This window comes from Lepidothrix coronata, unplaced genomic scaffold (genome assembly GCF_001604755.1).
Source record: "Lepidothrix coronata isolate B3197 unplaced genomic scaffold, Lepidothrix_coronata-1.0 Scaffold8, whole genome shotgun sequence".
Taxonomy (NCBI): Eukaryota; Metazoa; Chordata; class Aves; order Passeriformes; family Pipridae; genus Lepidothrix; species Lepidothrix coronata.
In genome coordinates, this window is record NW_016690188.1 from 1,738,797 (window position 1) to 1,760,212 (window position 21,416).

Here is a 21,416-nt window from a genome sequence, read left to right on the forward strand (position 1 = left end):
CATCTTATCTACAATGGTTATTATCTTTTAGATTTAACATACTGGACAGAGTGTCCTGGATGGCCTAGGAAAAGAGCCATTGGGATTAAAGGTCAGTGAGATCAATCATGCTGATGATTTATTTATGTGGTTGACTATTGTGGTGGTGATAGCTTTTTCTGCTTGGCTAGTATGCTCAAATGTTAATTTTTTTTTGAAATTACCTTGCTATTCTATGCAAAATTTCCTTTAAGTCTAGGGGGACTTGGCACCTAAATACCTTTAAAAATTGACCTAAGTGATTTAGATGGCTAACTCAAATTTTTCAAAAGATGTTATTTAGGAATCTAAATCTAGTGATTTTCAGGATCACAAAACTGATGGACTTCTTTCTACTTAGCAGTACTAGACTACTTAGCAGTACTGTAAGCTTCTTCCTCTACATTTGCCAAATAAATCTATTGCATTTTGAGTTTCATGCAGAACAGCCTTTTTGAAAAATAACTGCTATCTTCCACTAAGTACCTTTTCCAGTGAAGCTACTTTATCTGCAGTGAGACTACTTTACAACAAGGCTCTTGAGCCCACCATGTATTCTTGAACTTGATCTTCATTCTGTAAGTACAGAGAGCCTCCATCACTTCTGAGGGCAACTTTGAGTTATTGCCCTGAGAATGTTGCCAGAGAGGGCCATTTGGAAATGCAGTATTCACTCTAAGGATGATCTCTTGCCCTTAAGTTATTTAAAAATGAGATCTGGTAATAAGATAATGCTCCATCCTGTCAGGAGAGTATATTTTTAGGATATATTCATATTTCCATAGGGTTCATTAGTTCAGCTTTTCAACCAAAATCTGCAGAGAATGAATGCAGAAATATTGCAGTGCTCTTCAGGATTGAAAGTCTGAAAATTGATCAGCTGTGCTTACAAATCTGGAAACACTTCTTGTTTGGGAGAGTTTTCTATCTCACAGAGTTCTCTGAAGCAGAAATCTTTTCTCCCAAGATTTATGTAAACTGAAATTTTTACTTAAGAAGGGTGGAGGAAAACATCTACTTATTCAATATGCTTCTTTTTAAAGTCTGTTCTTTAAGAAATTGAAAATGCCTGAGTGTGTGAGTAAAATTGTGCTTGAATACAAAGGACAGTTAATACAGAATTTGAAATTTGTGTATGAGAATGTAAGAATGCAGAACATAGGCAATTGTGGTTTGGGTACACACATATATGGAATCCTAAGGAAAACAGCAATAGAATTCAGGAAATATTTAATCAGAGTTTTGTTCATACCTTTGGCTCAAGTTTGGTAAATATGTGACTAGTCAAGGTAAGGATGCCAGAACAGGAACATTTTTATCAGGCTACTGACTCTTATTTTAAATGGGCCTTGTAGCTTCATTACTCTCTTAGATATAGTGCTAATAAATTTCTTGGTCATAATGGCATCATGTTTTGTTGAAATGTTTTGTTATTTCACTAGAAAACAATTTTTTCACTGTCTTTTAGCTGAGAAATCTTTTGAATGCAATTTAATTGCTACTAGTAGGATACCCTTCAGGAGCTTATTATCTTCACTCTTGATGGAATTTCTGTTGCTGTAGTGATAATGTTTTTCAAACATGGTTTGAGAAAAAGAAATCTAGGGTTATCATTAGTACATAATTATGATAAATAATTATGATAACTTCAGTTTGCCTTCCTATGATACTATGTACATATCTACAATGAGATAAGTCTTTAAGTAGCATTTACAGTAATTATATTAATTAGAGAGGTGTTAGGGTAGTATTACTACTTTGTAGCCCTTGTACTGACTATTTGATAGTTCATGTGCAAGGACAATACTTCCTCTTATTTTGGTGAATAAAGACTATCACAGTTACCTGGGAAGAGGATGGCTTTAGCTGGACTATGAGTGTACCTGTGGCTGTACAGCAGAGTATCCTGAGTCCAGTCATCCAAAAAGACCAGTTTCAGGGCATGGCAGCCTTTATTTTCATGTGCAGACATGCTGAATGTGAAACATATTTCTAGGAAACTGGAAGAAATTCAGGAATTAAAAACTAATTTGTATATACTGGCCACATGCATTAAACTGTGTAAGTGCCTGAGTAAGACTGTGCTTGTGCTTTGCAATCATAGTTTTTCTCATTTTGCTTTCTGCAGTTTGTTTATCTTTTAGTACTCATACTTATTGAACTTAATAGTGTTAACTGCTTCCATTTAGACAGAAATTAAAGTAAGGAGTCCTCTTGTCTTTCCATTATTATTGGTAAGTTCTTTTTGTTACTGGGTCTTGCTACATATCTACATAAAAAATACATTATAATTCTGGAAGATGAAATTAGTCAATTTTTTTTGTTAATTTCCCTCTTATTGATAGTGTTAAAAGACTGCAGGATTAGCATCAACGTTACAGTTGGTTGAATGGTCTTGGTGACACTTCAATCACTGTTAAAACAGATTCTGTTGCATGAGAGACCAAGGAAAGGAAATTACAGAGCCTGGTTTAGTGAAGGATTTAAGAGTGATACATATACAAATAAAGAATTAGGGTGCCAAAGCAAGCTGGAGAATTCTGGAGTGGTCTGGTAAGCTACAAGGCAGAACTGAATTCAACAGCTGTGTGCAGATCCTGATAACTCAAGAAATACCATTTTAAAAATTGTAGAAAAAGAGTATGGTTTCCTTTAATCATTGTAGAAAGCTCTGAGAGGCAGAGGTGAAGGAGAGAGAGGCAGGCTGATCAGTCCAGGCACTAATTAGGGCTAAGGTCTCTTTAGGAAGTTAATGAGTTTCTAAATAACCAATAGCAGCTGATAGGGAGTGGAAGAATACTGGATCTCTGCATCCTGCTTTTGTTTCTGCTCTCAAGTGAGAGATACCTTTAGGAGATAAAGTGTTTTCTGGTCAAAAGTCTTCTACTAGGAAATAGCTGCTTCTTGTGTGAAAACTTTTTTCTTACACAATGTGAGGGAAAATTTAAATATATTTTTAGTCTCCTGAGATTTGGGATGATTTACATGAGTATTCCTTGAGCCTTACTGCAGTGCTCAGCATAGGGCTTGACTGATTTTAGCTGTTCTGGTCTCTCTGCCCCTGCCTGTGGGTATGCTTCTGTAAGGGTCTGGCATAACTGCTCTTGTTTGCACTTCTCCCCCATCTTTGTACGCCAGATAGCTTTTGCCATCTTCCTGACCTTGCTGGGTAAATATTGTACTAAAACAGCTTTTGCATAGCATTCATTTGATTTGGAAAAATGTCGAAAGGCAAAAGAAGTGCAAGCAGGTAAGTGAAGGAGAAAAAAAGAAATAAGATGGGAGGCCAAATGAGCACAAAGCAGTGGGAGGATGTGCTCTTAGGACAGAGCAGAAAGAGGTGTATTGATGCTTCTTCAGTGTGTACATGATGCTGTGTAGATACGTTATCCTGAACCAAGACTGAGGTTCATGTGTGTGTTCAGTTGTGGGTGTAATGCACCTTTTAGCTAAGCACCCACATGCAGATATGGGAATCAACTGTGCAGCAACAGTGAGGATTTGCTTGCTCTGGTTCTTAGCTCTAGAAGGGCCTGGTCTTCCTGAACTGCTTCCACAGTGGACCTGCTTCATCCACTTTTTTCCCCACAGGATTCTCTGATACTCATGTCTAATAGGTATTTATTAGCATGCATGGGCTAAGCAAAATATTTTTTCTGCTCTAAGACTCTCTTTCATTTTTACCACCTTACCACTTGGTGGATCTGCATCAGGAAAGACCAGTGCATTTTTTTCCAGTTTGAAATACTTGTCATTCCTGTGGTGGCTCATTTCTGAATCAGGGCTTTTCTAATCACTATAAAAGTAACATTAATATAGCAACAAGTAATTACAAAAACCAGAATCTATTTGGCTCACGCTACAATTGAGTTTCATTCCACAGCTGTAATTAACTAGGCAATGTTTGGAGGTGTGTTGTGTCCACCACCTACCTCCCCTGTGCTAAATTTCTATTCCCTGTGTTGTTCTTACAAAGAGTAATAAAAAGCAAGCCTCAGAACTGAGACATTTCTTGATTGAATGCCATGAAGAACAGGAATTATCCCATGATGTGGTGGCATGACTTGTGCTGTTCTTGTTGAAACAACCCACAGTGGTAGCTTAAGTCTTATGATCTTAACACTGAAGGCATTTAGTGTTTCCAAAGCAAATTGCCTGCCACCTTCTTTTCGGAAAAAAATTAATTCTCTCCCACCTGTAAAACAGGTGGCTGTTAATTCTCTAAAGGTTATACTCTCCTTTTATGTGATTATAGTTGTTTTGTCATAGATCTAATGGCCTAAAGAAACTGCTTTACTTATGTCATGCTCATAAGTTTCTGGTAACTGCTTTTGCTTAATAATCTTTAGTTAGTGGACAATATACCTCACAGCCAACACCTATATACACTGATTATCTGAACAGGATATAGCTGATGATATGGGCAGAATTTCATGAACTTCTATATTGTTCCCTTTAAACTGGCATATGAAAGAGAATTGCCAATGAGTCATGTGCTATATGCAGATTGTTACTATCCAGAACGTGGTGCCAAGGAAACTGATTTCTTCTCTGTTATTACTTTGTTATTCATTGCATTGTGCAATACATCAATTGCGAACATAAATACATTGTGGAGTCCACGGATAGGAATAAATCCTGTTATGTTCAAGTACGTACGTACTAAGTGCTAGCCCTGGAACAAGGAATCAGAAGTATTCTACAGGTTATTTGGATTTTTCATATTCTGTTACTAGTACTTTCATGATTTGTTTTTTTCATTTGGCTGCTTCATTTTTGATCCTAACTTTGAAGAAATTACATGAACAGAATATTTTGGACTTTATTCTGAAACTCACGGTGCTCCCTGAGGGTGTCTTGTGTATTTTTGAGCTCCGTGTGTCTCTGACAATTCCATAAACTTTTGGGAGGATGTAATTTCCCCTTTACTTTCCCACCGGGATTCAGCAGCTAAGGTATGTTTGTTTGTTTGTTTTTTGTATTGGTTAAGTTTGTTAGGTGTAGAAGACAGAATGACTCTGTGGTATTATGTAGAACATATTCCTGTTTCTTGCATCTCCTTGTGTTCAGACCAGAAGCACTTGGGGAACTTTGGGGTTTTACAAAGCCCCTTTCCAGATCTGTGTGTCCAATTCAGTAAGGACTGATGCAGTACTTGGATCTCTCCTAAGGCTCACTCATTATTTGTGCAATGGTTTCTGTAAAACAACTTTCTGATCCAATTTGAGACTACTTGTGATGAAATCCCACTACTGGATTCATAAGTCCTCAGTCAGTGCTGGTAGGGTCAATCATTTAGCAGCAGATTCTGCCAGCTGTGGTCTTGGAACAATTGAGATCTTTGACTTCATGTTAACATAAGGACAGTGAAAGCCATCATTCCATGCAACTTTTTCTACAATCTCTAGAGGCTTTTCTCATTTTCACCGTCACTCTCTGTATTTAAGCAGTGTTGTGGGGACAGAGAACAGCCCTTGGGCACAGGGTTGCTGTGTGATCAGAGACACAGAATATCACCCTGTGCCTTTGGCCTGCCCTTCAGCTTCTGCCTTGTATTTTTAGCTTCCAGTCTCCTTACAGGGAGAATTGTCCCTTCTTACAACATTTGTAGCACAGTCGATGGATTAGCCATTCTGCTCACCCCTCCTCTGGTCTCCAGTAAAAAGTAAATATTCAAAAGTGATTCCTTGGTTTTGATTAAGGAAGAGTTGTATTTCCTAACATTACATGACACAGCTTCTTTGTTTAAGGGAATATGTTTGAACTGGCATCTGAGCTTGGATGCCTTTGTCACACAACAGGTGCTTCAGATCACTAATCTCCTGCAGTCCAAGCTGATATTTATTCCTGTCCCATGTCAGATCCTTTTGCTTGGCATAGCAGAGCATACCATGCAACCCACAAATTGTGCTGGTGAACATATTTAATCACAGATTACCTATAATTAGCTCCATCACAGCGAGATCCCTGGAGATCCTCAGTAGGAGGATAATGTCTACTCTAAGGACAGAGGCAACTCTGCAGGGAAGATGGGAGCCCAGCTGCAAAGTTCTGCTCGAGTAGACTTGAGCTGGTTAAAGCCTTTGATGATCAATCTGGAGTTATTTATAGTTTCATATTTCAAAGTCCAGGCTTTGGCTTCCTTGAGCTGTAACACTGGGTAAATACAAATATCTCAGGGGTTCATATCAGTCCTGTGCATCTAGATAAACTCTTAATTTATTTGCTTTAATACTGGACTGTCAAGGCTTGTCATCTGGGATGGGGTTTGCTATTACTAGAAGACAGTGGTTTATCTATATTTGAACTAGTCACCCTAAACAAATTTTATATTCAGTGCTGAGAAACAGAGTCCTTCAGAACCTGTTATGAGCCATGCATCTGGATGCTTGAGGCATCTACTTTGGGATCAGAAGGACTGTGCCCTAGAAATTAATGTTTCTTTCCAGAGAGAGAGACACAAATATATATATCTAAGCTTACCTGAATGGAGCTCACCCAGTGTGTTGGCCCTTCAGTCTAGTTCTTCTTTTCCTTAGTCTCTCAGTAATCTCTCAGGACTTGGCAGGATTTAGGACAATTTTTCTAGGTTGTAGGAGGCACAGAAAAAGCAGACAAAACATCAAGTGTGGCAAATCATTTATATAACTTGTTTGGACCTGTAAGTCCACTCCAGTTTTGTGTTATTAATGCTTTTTTTCAAAAAACCTCCAAATTATCATCCCTTTTGACTGTACTAGAGCACAACTTGCTACCTTGTAGACCTTGTAGATCTTGCAGATGCCCAGGGAGACAGAATTACAGCTCCTCTTGGGCTAGACCTGGGGTTACATTATTGTGGTCACAATATATGTAATGTTATCCCAGATGGTTAACACCTCTAGATTAAGAACCCACAATGGTTTTCTGTGTCACTATTTCAGACTTTCCCACCTGATTAGCACCAAATCTGTTTTCACTCATCAGAATATCTACTAGATATATCAGCAACTGGATTTTCCCAGGTATTAGCATATAATAATCCTATTCTTATAGAGATATATTTAAGAAGATTAAAAACTGAACCTTATGATTTAGAGAGAGCTGTGCCTATGCCTCCACACACCCTTCCCACTCCCCAAATGACGAAACTGCATCAGGATCACTTTTATTACTTGAAAATCAAAAAGAAATGTGTGTGAAATAGAAGCAAGACAATAGAAGACATATCTGAGGAAGAAAATAAAGGCCAAGAATATAGGAAATAAATCAAGAAGGCTAAACATATACATATTTGGAAGAGTATAAAAAAATCAAAACGAAAATATTCCATATTGTAAAGGGAAGACAAATTCCAGTTAGAAGTTTACTACTTAATATGAAATGAAATCAAATAGCAGATGGTAAGAAAGCGAAATTATTCAGGTCTTTCACTCTGAAAGTTTCCTGTGTCTAGAAGTTTAGCAAAATTAATCCTATCTGTGTGGTAGGACCTTAAGTAAGAAAACACAAAGAACAGATTAAAGAATATTTTAAAGGTGGGATGTAGCTCTGAGCAACCCGGTCTAGTGAAAGGTGTCCCTGCCCACATCACAGGGGTTGAAACTAGATGATCTTTAAGGTCCTTCCCAACCCAGAATGTTTTATGATTCTATGATATAGAAATGACCAGAATATGTAAAAACTGCTCTGGGGTATTTAAGGAATTAGCAAAAGCAGTCACTGAATTGTTACTTATCTGTGGCAAATGTTGTGGAAAATGAAAAGACACAACATCATTCTCAGCATCATTCATCATTAGATTTCCATCTCCACAAAAACAGTGAACCTACTTTTTCCTTCCTCTTGTTCATGCACGGATTTCTTTCTTATTATCTTTTATGGTCATTACATCTTGAATCTTACTCTTTCCAAAATGAATATCCGGGGGTTGAAATGGAAATTTTGAAGGCGTATTGTGTACACTTGAACATGCTGATGTAAAAATGTGAGAACTCCTCATAGCCTTCCTTCTGCTCTGTTTGGTCTCCATGAAAAGTACTGGTTTGAAGTATGGCACAGCAGCAGCTCCCAGCTCATCCCAGTTGCTGTGGAGAGGTGTCTGCTGGAGTGTATTGCTGTTACACTGAATGCTTGTAGGTTTTTGTTACTCCCACTGCTGTATACTTAAATTGCATGTATCTGTGTAAGCCTGCCATTGAGACAACTGAAACCATACATGCATAATGAGTTGGAAGTGAATTTCCAGTCTTGCACTTGGCTCCTGTGAGTAATACATGTGTCACAGGCCTCTTCAGCACCACTGAGGTTCCCCTCCTGAGAGGGAACTGTTCAGCTCAACACATGTTTGAGAGTCAGGACTTAGATTTATATCTACATTATCTGTTAGTGCTTTTCTGCCTCAAACTGCCCTGCATGTCTGAACTTATTGGAAATACTGTCATGTGTATGTGGAATGCTGTCTATGTAAAGAGAATGGAGAAAAGTTAGCCTGTGTTCACAGATTTGTCCATAGATTTGAAAGAGGGAAAACTGAAATGCTTTTCTGTTCAGAAATATCACTGCAGAGACCCGGGGAGATGCATTTTGGTGTATGAACTTCTATCTCAGGCAAAATCTCTCAAGATGCATTATACCATGGCAGATGTTGCAGAACATATAACCTTGCCAAGAATCCTGGCATGGAGAGGTGAGTGAAGGCAGGAAGCATTCAAACTACATCTCTCCTGAAACACAGTGACATTGTTGATTTTAAATTATTCCTGTTGAACTGTGAGCTCATCCTCTCTCTCCATAAGGCAGTGTTACAGCATTTCTGACCTAACATCTTCATTTTTCAGCAAGTGATTGAGACAACCATATTTGTAGATGAAATATGAGATGAACAACAAAAAAGTTCCTATAAAGACTAATTTTATATTATACTTGTCATCCATTCTTTCATTAAAAAATATCCTACCAGCTCTAGCGCAAGATGTTATTAAGATCTCTGAACATCTATAATGTTAAGAACATTTTAGATTTGGTTGGATCTTACATCTCACTGCACTATATTAAGGTTAATATATTAAATTAATCTTGAAGCTCACATTGGTCACAGCTGAAATAGTCAAGATATTCCAGCATGATGATATGAAAGGTGGCGCACATAGCTTTCCAAAGTCATCTGAATGGGTGCATTGTGTGAAACTCTAGCATTATTGCCATCAATTCCAGTCCAACTAACCTCAAATTGTCACCAGTAAAAGAATTTCTTAACTAGTTGCTGAAAATATCCTTCATTACGTTGCTGCAATGGTGCTGCTGCAGGAAGTGCCTTTGGCACCCGGAACTTCATTACACTTTTTCTTGTATGCTTTTCCCTTGGTGCCTTTATTGGTTGCAGGTTTTCTGTCATGAGGATTTTGTCTAGGTAGCTGCAACATATCCTTGTAATTTTAAAATCAAGAATAGAAAATAGAAATTGACTTAGAAAATAAAATTATTTTTAAAAAATTATCATGAAATGTGCAGCAAATAACCGGTGCCTAAGCTGATTGAGCATGAACATGTATTGGCATCAGTAAAATCCTTGAATCATACAACAGTTTGGGTTGGAAGGGACTTTTAAAGGTCATCTAGTATAGCTCCCAAATGATGAGAGATACAGCAATCCATTGTGTTAGAAAGATACTACTGGATGAAAAAGATTTAGATGAAACTGCATGTAACACTACATGTTTTAATGGAGAAGATGTCAACATATGGAACACATTACTTCTCATTGCTAGGTGTTATCCAAACCCATTATTAATTTTGAGCAATCCAGCCTTGCTTGTTGCTGTAAAAGCTGCAGAGGTGATGACAAGGATGTGTGTTAACTTAAGTGTCAGTGGATCATATATTTGTCTCTTGCAGGACCTAGCATTCTTCAGTCTTAAGAGCATCTCCAAATCACAGTTAATTATCCTTCCCAACATCCTACCAGGTTGGTAAGTATTTTGCCATTTTACAGATAAAGATAATTATAAAAATATTAATAATTTCTGACCGTATGGTATCATATAGGAATCATAAAGGATTGCATAAAGAGCATTATTCCTTCACTTGTTGCAAAGCACCCTAAGGGGCATACAATGTGGTACTCCAGCAGCCAGCAATGGGTACCTACAGAAGAAGCTACCAGATGCCATCCAGCCATCAGCCTCAACTTACATCACTCATAGTAGATGTTAACATGCCTGTGTCCCACGCAGAAATCTCACTGCTGACTTCAGTAAATTAACAAGACCGTATTCATATATTTATTTTTTGGGCATAACGTCTTCATGCTTGTAAACAGGAATGTTTTGCTTCCAAAGCAGTTTCAGCTATAACACTGCCTTAAAGCATATTCTGATAGTTGAACTTTAAAAACTTGAAGGCATGAGTAGGTTAACAACATCTTCATTTAATAGAAATTAATTTAATTTTATGACCACATGGACAACGGGGAAAATATAGTCTTACTCAGCACTCTGTGATTAAAATGATTGACTGATATAGACATTTAGAAGCCTTGTTATGAAATATATTTATCTTGACAACCATAGTTAAAGACCATTTAAAGTGCACTGAAAGAAGCTGCTACAAGTGATTTCAGCCATTGGTTCGTGTCCAGTAAAACATCCAAGATAGAGCTTCTTGAATATTTTAGCATAAATGCTTGAGAAACACTTGGATACTTTGGGAATGGGGTTAGGTGTTGATTTATATAGAAATGGTTGATAAACACCTTCTACCCATTGAGAGCATGTGAAACTTGTGCAATGATCTGTTCTGCTTCAAATTTCTGACCTGGAGTAACCCATGTAATCTGTCTACCTTATTTGAGTGTTGTAAGAACAGCCGTATGTCCTTATATATTCTGGCATCATAGTAATGGGAGCCATGTAAATGCCTCAGCAGGACAGATAAAATAGCAGAGGACAGAGATCACCTCTGGCACCTCTTGTGGGTATCTCCCCTCTACATATGAATCATGCCTCATACAGGCAGATTTTATTTATGTCCTTATTCATGACCACATATATGTTAGGATTGCCTGACCATGGGAAGACACTGCATATTTAGTCATATTTTTTGCATAAAAGAAAATGAAAATAGAATTAGAGGTGTCTGTACAGTGCCCAGGATACTTGCAGGTGGGGAAATAAATGGTTCCCAGGTGCCTTAGAAGGGAGCAATATGTGGAGCAGAGCAGCTTGAATTCTTTCAGAATTGCTGCCTGTTTTACAGTTATCTTTTAATGTGTTCTTTTATTGTTATTTTTTAATCGAGGATGAGAAATCTATGATTAAAAATAAGTCTGTGGAATGATGCTTTGTAGGTACCTGTTAGTTAAAGCAACACAATTAGGATGTTGTAGATGACAGACAATTCTGGAATAACCGGTACATAGACATTTAAAAAAATTAAGAGACAAAGGCCAGAAGATAGTAAATAAATGCTTCATCACATTTTCCAGATTTTTTTGTACTCATAGATCCTTAGTTTGTATGCAGAGGTGTTAACTGTGCATATAGAGATAAAATGGCAGTTTGCCAATAGCAGGCAAGGAGCGAAACTAGCCTATATGACAGTATACTTGTTTCCAAACTGTAGGTGGTGGAAACCACTTTGGAAACCTATTTCATTAAGGAAAGAATTATGTTCCTGGCCAACACAATTATAGTGTTTTCAAGCATAGCTGAATTGGATGTAACTTGTAGCAAAGCGTAACACTGAGGAAAGCACCTGGTTCAAGAAAAGAATGATTTGGTGATTAATCCCATTGATACTACTGTGGTCTAAAGGGCTTTGGCAAATTCAATGTTGTTTTAATTAGGGAAATATTTTCTGGTGAATTGAATTGTCGCCATACAAACAAACCAGATTATTATTTTTTTAAACTGGGAATTTAAGTGAGAGAAAAGGTATGTTATCAGTATTTAAGTTATTTTCTTTTTTTTTACTACTGGAAAACATGAAGTTAAACTGTGATAAACTATGTGTCTTCTAAAAAGTATTTCTGACCACACAATTATATCTGGCTATCCATGTGCATCTTGACTGAGGAAAAAATTCTGTTTCGTTATGACAGTGGAAATTTGGAATAATCCCAATTTCTATCGATGCAAAAGGGACCAGAATCTGTCCCATGTAGTACTTTATACAGCACTTAAACTTCTGCAATGTTGAAGTACGTAAAAAGGGGTCTTGGAATGCTCTTTTTATAAAGAATGAAACTAATTTATCAAGAAACTATATCAACTTTAGATGATGTTCTGAAGGTAGTACAAAGATAATTGGATATAATTTCTTGAATTTAGAATAGATGTATCTATAGGCATGACTGCCTGAATTTAGACATACCCTGAAATGAAAGTATTGCCTGAATTAACAGTTTTAATTAAAGGGCACTAATAAACTTTGTGCACTGAGAAATGGAGTATGTTCACCCATACTAAATTTGAGAAACCTGCAGTGCTCTGGCATCATAAAGAGATATTCAGACACCAAACTCAGTGTCTGAACAGTGCATGTAGAATGGGATGACAGGAAGAGAGAGGCCCAAGTAACCTCAGTGCACAAAAGTATCTGTTTGCTAATGACCTGTTTGTTTTAGACCAAAAGTTTATTATTGCAGTCAGTAAAGATATGAGTTGAATTGCACACACATTTTGTGGCAGTGTTGGTCAAAGTTTGTACTAACAGGTTTTGAAGCATAAAAAGTTTACAATGAAAATCCACTTTGTGGATTACGGTTACTAGCGATAGAAGTACAGAGCATCTACTGAAATGGATTTAGTACAAAAAATGTTTTCTGCAGGTAGAATTTGCTTTCTGGCACCGCTTTGATGATTACTCAAGATCCTGTCTGTGCCATGGATTTTCATCTGCTGGTGGTGTTTGCATTAAGTTGTGTAACTGCTTCTTAATGCCTGTTACGTAAGGATGCATAGATTGCAGCTCCATGAGGTATCCTGCACAAATCACAGCTGATAATGTAAGCATGGTTTCAAAGGTTACTCTCAGTTGAATTAATTCTACATTAATTAAATCCTCCCTGCATAAGTCAAATGCTTGAGTAAGACAGAAGCGTACAGTATAAGTTCAAATAGGGTTCAGAAAGTAGGTAGCTGTTGTTGTCCTGTAATACAGTGTATAAGTTTGTGATATTCATACTATATACCAGTGTGATGCAGCTTTCCTGGTCAGGGTGGAAGATTTGCCATTGGCTTTTGCCATGCTGTGATTTTACCCCAATGACCTCAGGCTATATAAGCTAAACCACAAATAACAAGTCGATAGAGAAGATATAATCAACATTCACAAGAGGGTTTTTTTATTTATTTTGTACTATATTTACTGTTTTAGCCCTTTTTCTTATATTTAATTTTAATTAGACTAAGTCAGGATCCATACTGAGGAAAAAGAGTCTAAAGATTTCATGGACATTGCACCAAATACAGAGTTGTGGTGGTAACCCAGGACAAGAGTTTAGCCCGGAAAGGAAGAAATTGAAGAGATTGGAGATGAGAAAACAAATCTAAGTTTAGCAAAAATGAAACAAGTCTTTAAAACTGAATCAGAAGGATTATAGACACAGTTGCTATTTGAAATGTGGTTAGCTATAACAACACTTACCTCTTTTCCTTCTCTTACATTAAATAAAAACCTTTCAAGTTCCCATAGCAAATCCCACAAGTTAGATTTAAGGCATTTCTTCACTGGAGGGTTTCACCAGCATACAGTTTTTCTAGTGTAGCCCTCTGAAAATGCACACTTTGCATTGTATGGAGCCTCTTTAAATTCTGAATATCAATTAACCACAGGAATATCACACACATCTGTGGTCAGGAAACATCTTGTCCAGAATAACAGGAAAAGCAGAGAAGCAAAGAGAGTGGATCGTGCTACTGACCACAAAGTTGCAAAATGGCATAGAGACTCTTTGATTGTCTATTATTCTGCTTCTAAATTTTCTAAGTACAGATGCAGCTGACTTTTGCTCCGGATCTGCCTGACCCAGGTTTTATGAGATTTAACGAGGCCTAGATTAGAAAATAAATTATGTTTAAAAATATATTGGCACTCACTTTGAGGACTGATCAGAAGCAGATAAGATAGCATGCTAGTGCTTGAAATTTAGTTAAAATATAGTAACTAAGATATTTTTAGCAACAAGTATTGCTTGTGTAAACAAGCTATGAAATTTTGTTCCATGTTTCATCATACCAGGTAGGATTATCGATGGTACCTCCTGGCCTATACATGCTAATGATCTACCAGAGGAGTTGAAACTGAATGAGGAATGGCCAAAAATGTCAGGATGATGCCATGATGTGGGTTAAACTTGGGGCTGATATTTGCCCCATAATCCTCTTGGAAGACTGTTCCATAAATTACTTCTTAAGTGTATAGGGGTCTTCTCCAGTTTCCAGCCTGGCCGGTGCTTCCCAACTCTGTTTTATTCATTAACTTTATAAGCACACTCTAAACTTGTGTTATGTAAGGAATACTAAATACTAACTGTCCTCAAAAACATACCTGAAAAATGTCACAGGTGAAAATGCACAGAAAGTTCTTTTCTGAAAAAATCTCATGGGGAAACACAACTCAGCTTGATTGGTGGAGCTCAGTTTGATCTCAGAGACACTGCAGTAGCACAGATAGAAAATGAGAAGAAAACTTTTTGCAAGGAAGAGTCTGAGGCAGATGCATGCCCAGTATATTCTGACCACTAAAGCAGATTTCTGAATGCACATTCAAAGTGCATTAGCCTGCTCATTATTTTTTTTGTTTCATAATATAAACATAATATTTATAATTTATATTATGATAAATATTATAATATAATAATACTATTTACAAACTGAAAAAAGGGAAAATTTAGGCTAGATATAAGGAAACAGATGTTTTCTGATGGCCGTGTAATTTTTCTGAAGCAGTGGCTGGTCATGTGTGAAACACCAAGCTAGTAAAATGCTCTGTTATTTTATAAAGAGGAAAGGAGAGAGCTGCAAAAACATCAGCTCTTAGAAAGAGATTATATCATTTTCATGGCCTCTGCCATTTCAAGTGAATATCTTGGAATAACTAAGCAATTTAATAGTTTAGGGTATAAAAATAAAACTATTTGTGCTCTCATGAATGTATAAGATGATTGGGAGAGTATTAGGTTTTTGAAGCAGTGAAAAAAACCGCAACCCTATGTAAGATTTTATCATTTTATGGGTTGAATATCTGTTATTTAGTAATGGAAAAAGTATGCTTTTGCTGGATCATTTGGTATTGTTTTGGTCAAATGATCACCCATAATTTTTGATATCTAGCACTGCATTACAATTATTGGCTGGGTCTGAGGGCTCCAACAAGGATATTTTTCTGCAGTTCCAGATGCAAGAGACACATAAGTGGGAGTGGGAAAAATGCTGTTGTTTGGGAAACACACTGTGGGAAAATTGCTCAAGATGATTTGAATGTCAGAATTGGAATGTAACAAGTGGTGCAGCCAGATTAGTGGAAAGAGAAGGCCAAAAGCTAAAAACTGCTTTTTGTCAGGGTTCTCAGTTAATTTGAAACAAAATTTATACTTTACTTTTTGTTGATTGTGTTCATAGATAAAATTTCAGTTACATAAAGTTAATTTTCTACGTGTATGGTAAGCTAAAGTTTTGAGAACTTTTATTTTTTAGTGAGAAAGACCTACAAAAAGGAAATATATCTAGACATCTACGGGGAGGTTTAGTTCCTGCGTGCTTTTTGCAAAGCCCAAATCAGCAAATCCATTTGGTTTGCTTGAGTAAATTGGGGGGCACGGAGTGTTGCCCTTTGGAGATGTCTCTCTGTTCACCTACAGAACAGATAATCACATATGGGATTGGCAAATACTGGGAGTGTAAAGCCTTCATTAGAATACATGGCACTCTGCGTCAGGATCATTGCATCAGATCAGAAGAGATGCCCAGACACTTTCCTAACTCTCCCAAGGTTTTTACAAAAGACATCTCCAAAATTCTGAGAAAATTTCCCAACTAGCAGGTCTTGTGTCTTTCATGTCAAAGGCATTAAGACTCTTCCAATGTCCCACACAGCAATGCCTTGATTACAGTCCCAAATACCCGAAAACGAGGGGAGGGGTGGGATGTCATGTGATTCAACACCTGTGTCATATAAACTGTTGCAAAGATTCTTGTGCACTGGCTGAAAGCGCTATCTGTGATCCCAACTTCTAATATCTATGGTGCTTTCAATTACAAGATGTGACAAGTCCTTCTAAAGCCAACAGCTGCACAATCGAGCAAACCTGAGCAGTGAAAACTGCCTCCTTTTGAGACACTGATGAAAGACTTGCCTACCACCTCATATTAATTAGGGGTTGTGTTATTCTAGAACAATTGGCAATCCCTGAAGGATGAATCAGAGCAAATTTGGTAAGATCATGATTTTGTGATTTTTCTATGGCATGCCATTTTTTCAAAATGGTCCATAATGCCCTTAGCTCTCAGATTTCTTTATTTCTATTCCTTGGTTTCTTGTTTGGAGGGGTAGAAGGCAGTTCTGGATTCCTGGAGAGGGAGGTAGAGTAGAAAGTTTTTGTCTTCTGTGGGAAAGTTGTCAACAAGTAGAAGTTCACTGGGTTGACATAAAATAAAATCATTAGTGAAACCTGAAATATCTGCAAATGCAAAACTAGATTTATCCTTTACACAACAGAGTCCTCCACACATACTGATTTTTAATGATTTATGAATGGATAATACCACTGTTAATACAATAGTATTTAGAGCCTATACAGTAAATTAGTTGTTTCATCTGTTGTTTTTCAGATAAAATCAACTCTTAGGTAAAATGTCAGCTTTGCAAATACCCTCAACAAAGAAAAGCAGAGAACTGAAATAACCACCCTGAAAACATGTACCCCCTGCTCACAGCAGGCACGGGGAAGCTTGCATTGTTATGGCAGATAATTGCTCAAGGCCTGAGTATGGGAGAATCTTGTTCCATATTCTGTCATTCAGTATTCCTAAATTAAAAATGCTGGCAAATTCCTTTCGATAGTTAGGATTTTCTGATTTGTACGAAATACAAGTATGTGTGTAATTTCTTGATAGATAAATGGTGAAAAGGTAAAAGTTAGTTATACTGGTTTTAACCCAGTTAGTTATACTGGTTCTTTCTCTTGGAACAAAAGCTTTTTTTGTACTAATGTGAGTAACAAGTTCAAGGGAAAAGCCAGGAGCAGCTTGGGCTGAAATGCCCTTTTCTTTTCAAAATTATAGAGATACGATATGCTGTATTACATAGCAGAGAGTCACTGTACTCTTAATGAATTTTGCATTTGTTCTCAAGATAAGGGAATGAAATAGAAGAGAAAAAAATAATTTGTCTTGAAACGCGATATAAAGTATAAACCATTTCTACACACAATCTTATCAGTCCATTTCGTGGCCACTTGACACTCTTAGATGCTCTTAATATATTGTATACCAAAGGCAATACTGCTGACATTGAGTTCTGCCACTGCCAAATTGCATATTCATTATTGTTCATAGTCATGTGAGGTCGAGTTCGGTCATTGCAAACAAAGAACCTTTGTCTGGATCTTTACTCCCTCCTTGCACAGTGTTTGGTTTCCTAACTTTTGTAGCATTCTCTGGGCTGAAAGTTTCTTTTTAAAGAGAATGCTGTGTACTCTTTTGTAAACATGTCTCCATTACTAAAAGTGACATCATGGGAATCGCTGGACATGAGCTTGGGGAACAGAGCCAGAGTTGAGGCAATGCAAAAAGAAGTCCCCTTGTCCCTTCTCCCCCCTCCTCCCCATAGCACTGTCTAGCAAACAGGTACTTTGTTGAACTCTGTTGGAAGCTTCATGAGGAATTTAAAAATAGGAAGGACTAAGAAAAAAAGGGTCCTGCCAGCTTTTTCTCATCTGCAGGCTGCTATGCACAAATGTGGTCAGAAGCTTATTCACACAAAGCCAGGGTTCTGCTCATTTGCCATCATATGCAAATTACCTCCCTGGACTCACTGGCACGGTTAACACTTCGGTTTAAGAAGTTTAAAAAGATGGATTGGAAAACTCAGGCATGCTCCCACTCCTACTGAGATCAGTGGCAAGCCTCCCATTGACTTCAATGGAAGCAGGATAGAGTCTCCATTTTCTGGAAGCGAAACCCAGCGGTATTTGAGCTTTTTGGAGCACATGCAGCTCTGAAAGTCTGTTCCTTTGAGGCACTCCAAAATTTTTCCCATTTGCTTGATTCCATGGCAACACAACATCACCACCAAGCTTTCAGTACTGAAATGAGATTTTACTACTAAGCCTGAGGATTTATACAAGTGTAAAAAGATCTTGCTAAGCTGCAATTTCCATTAGACTAATTCAGGATCCTTTTCAAATAAGTGGCAAAATTATCTCTGGATTTATTTTACAATAAGACAAGAATTTTCTAAGGTTAGAAAAACAAGAAAACTGCTTTACAGTCATAATGAAAACCTTTTTTATTATTATTACATAGAATCATTATGAGTAAAACACTATTGTTCTGTTCAAAACAGTCTAGAGAATAGCCTAAGCAGTTTTCTCATAAATTATACCAAAATCAAACTCTAGAGGCTGCATAAAATTATGATAAAGCCATTGAGGCTTTTGTTCTGATTGTTGTATTGCTTATATCACAGAAATAACTGGTTTGCAACCAGAAGAAATATACCAGTGTAAAAGTGTGCAAGGAAAAGACATGCTAAAAGCTCCATATTAGATTCTGAATGGGCTATACTAATTTTTATAGAGGGAAACAAAGCAGACAAGCTTGGTTTACACTCAGTGAATGAGAGTTTGCTGTGAGTTACATTATAGCACACTGAAACCTAGTACACTCATTGATAGCCTATTTTTATGTGTGGAAGAGGAAAAAAAAATCAAAATGATTCCATACCTAGAGAAGGTTAAGTTGTGTGTAAGCAGTCTTGAGGGTTTTTTTTAAAAAGTATCTACTAAGAAGTTCCCAAATAACAATACAAAATCAGTGGAACAATTAAATTATTAGACAACATTAATAAGAATTTTAACTGCCTTATGTTTCCTGCATTTGCTTAGACTCTAGATATAACTGTTCGTTACCATCTGTTATAATCAGTTTTCATGTAATCCAGCTGTTGAATCATACCCTCCAATGTGATTTCTGACATGATTCAGGCTCTGACTTCCCCTATTGCACACAGACAGACCCATGCTGGAAGCAATGATCAGGATGTGGGCTGCAGTGTTATACTGGGATTTTACTTCTGTGATCTGCTCCTTATGCCAAGAGACTTACAGGAATACGTGATGTAACACTTGATCTCACTTTTCAGAGAGGAGTTCAGAGCTTCCCCTTCTGATGCTTCCATGAGGCTTGACACCTAGGTCAAACACCATGCAATCCTGAGTGTGGGATGTGGCCCTGCTCTGGGTCACAGAATCGGAGACAGGCGTTTCCTTCTCTGGCCTCCACCAGGGCAATGAGATGGTCGTTGTGCAAGCAAAGCTGAGATGAGGATGTAATAACTGAAATCACATCACTGACAGTAACACTGTGACTCTGTCAGTGAAACCCTTATGTATTATTTCTTTTTCATACAGACAGACTCCTGGCTTGCCTCTGATTAGTGAAGCAGCTACAAATCCTCTTACTTGAAGCAGACCCAGTTGAAAGCAAAATCTGTCCCCTCTGTCCTGGCTGATCTTCAACAAATCACTTCAAGAAAAAGTCGATATCAAGTCAAAAGCTTTGTTATAAAGCTGGACAGTTATGGGGTTGTATTTCAAAGTGGCCAGAGATTCTAGCTACGTTCCTTCTCAAGACCAAAAGTTTTAAGTGGGTGCTTGGTACAATTTCACCACCTCTCCTTCACCTTCTCAAGAATTTCAAATCTGAAATTCCTGGCCCAGATTATGAGAAAACTGGATGAAAACTTTAGTATGTGAATGTGCTCTAAGAAGTACCATTAGAGATTGTCCTTTCTTTATACAAAATGTGATGCCCTAGAAAATACAATACACAATTGCAATACACAAACGCTGCACTGCTTATTACACAGAAATACAAACTTTATGTGAGTTGCACGTTTCACTATCTCACATCTTATCGTATTTTTTATTTGAAAAGTAGGTGTCTTTGCAAGTCCACTTTGTGAAGAATATAATTTCTTGCTAAAGGGGGAAAATTCAGACTCAAAATCCCTTCTGAGCCATAAAATGCAGAATGCTCTGTAAACTATCTGCTGTAATACTCCAGTAGTACTTCCTGAAGGCACTCAGTTGTGGGGAGTAGGGCAACTCACATGTGCATGTAGCAGTTGTTTTTTTGTCTATCACTTCTTATGGATCTTCTTTAATGTGTGAAAGTAATTTGTAATTCTTACTTAACGATTCTTATTTGTGATACACTCAAAATGACATCTAGAAGGAAGACCCTTAAGAGAACACCTCCTTGGGTTACTTAGATTTCTAATTAGAGTATCTGCATTAGTATAAAGTGATGTCTTGTATCTTGCCACTTTATTCCTGTGTTGCACTGCAAACAGATATTCAAAGAAAAAATGTAGGCACTGGTTGGTCTGTAACTCAAGCCACAAAGAACCTGTCTTTAAATAGCCCAAGAATGCCAAAGCCAAAGGATACTCTCGCCTGTGTGTAGCAATCTCAATCAACATTTACTTTTGCGCTCAGTAAAAGGCAAACTGGCACTGCCGCAAGGCCGGGGGGGCAGATCGATACCTGTCCCGAAATTTCTGCAGTTGTTCTCAACGGCTACTCTTGGGTTGCCGTAAACCCATTTAAACACTATTAAACATCATTTCACATCGCTTTTCCAGCGTTTTCCTGTTTTAGCAGCTCAGATTTGAGGGCAAAGCAGCCGCGAGTCGCTGCTCTCGCCGGGCGCGGGGGCGGTGGCAGCGGCTGTCGGACGATGCGGCGGCTGCCCCAGGGCCGGGGCCGCAGCGGGCAGGCGGGGCACGGGCACCGCAGCGGCTGTGCGGGGATGCAAAGGTGTAAAGGTGCCGCGGCGGAGCGGGCGGGCAGCGGCGGGGCCCTGCGGCCGGCGGGGCTCGGCACGGGCGCTCAGGAAGTCGCGTCAGGCGCGGCGCCGCCGCGGGGCGCGGGGGCGGGCGGGGGGCAGCGGCGGAGCCCGCGGTGCGGGCGGGCGCGGGCCGGGGCCGGGGCCGGGGGCGGTGGCGGTGGCGGTGGCGGGGCGGGGCAGGCGGGGCGGGGCGGGGCTGCCCCCGGCTGTGCTGCCCCCGGTGGCGGGACGGGGCAGCGCAGTGGCTGCCGCGTGGCGAGAGGGGCGGTGCGGCCCCGGCAGGCGCGGGGCCGAGCGGCGGAGCGGCGGCAGCACAGGGTGCGGGGGGCGTGGGGCCGCCGGGGG

At 38.6% G+C, this 21,416-nt stretch overlaps 1 long non-coding RNA gene across 1 annotated transcript; it reads left to right on the plus strand.

Annotated features, from left to right (window-relative positions):
- The first annotated feature begins 52 nt into the window (after positions 1-52).
- On the plus strand, positions 53-20,833 carry LOC108510314. The gene is made up of 4 exons (XR_001878788.1): positions 53-91; positions 6,942-7,022; positions 9,895-9,964; positions 19,631-20,833. It is a non-coding gene; the product is annotated as an uncharacterized LOC108510314 (long non-coding RNA).
- Positions 20,834-21,416: the final 583 nt, after the last annotated feature.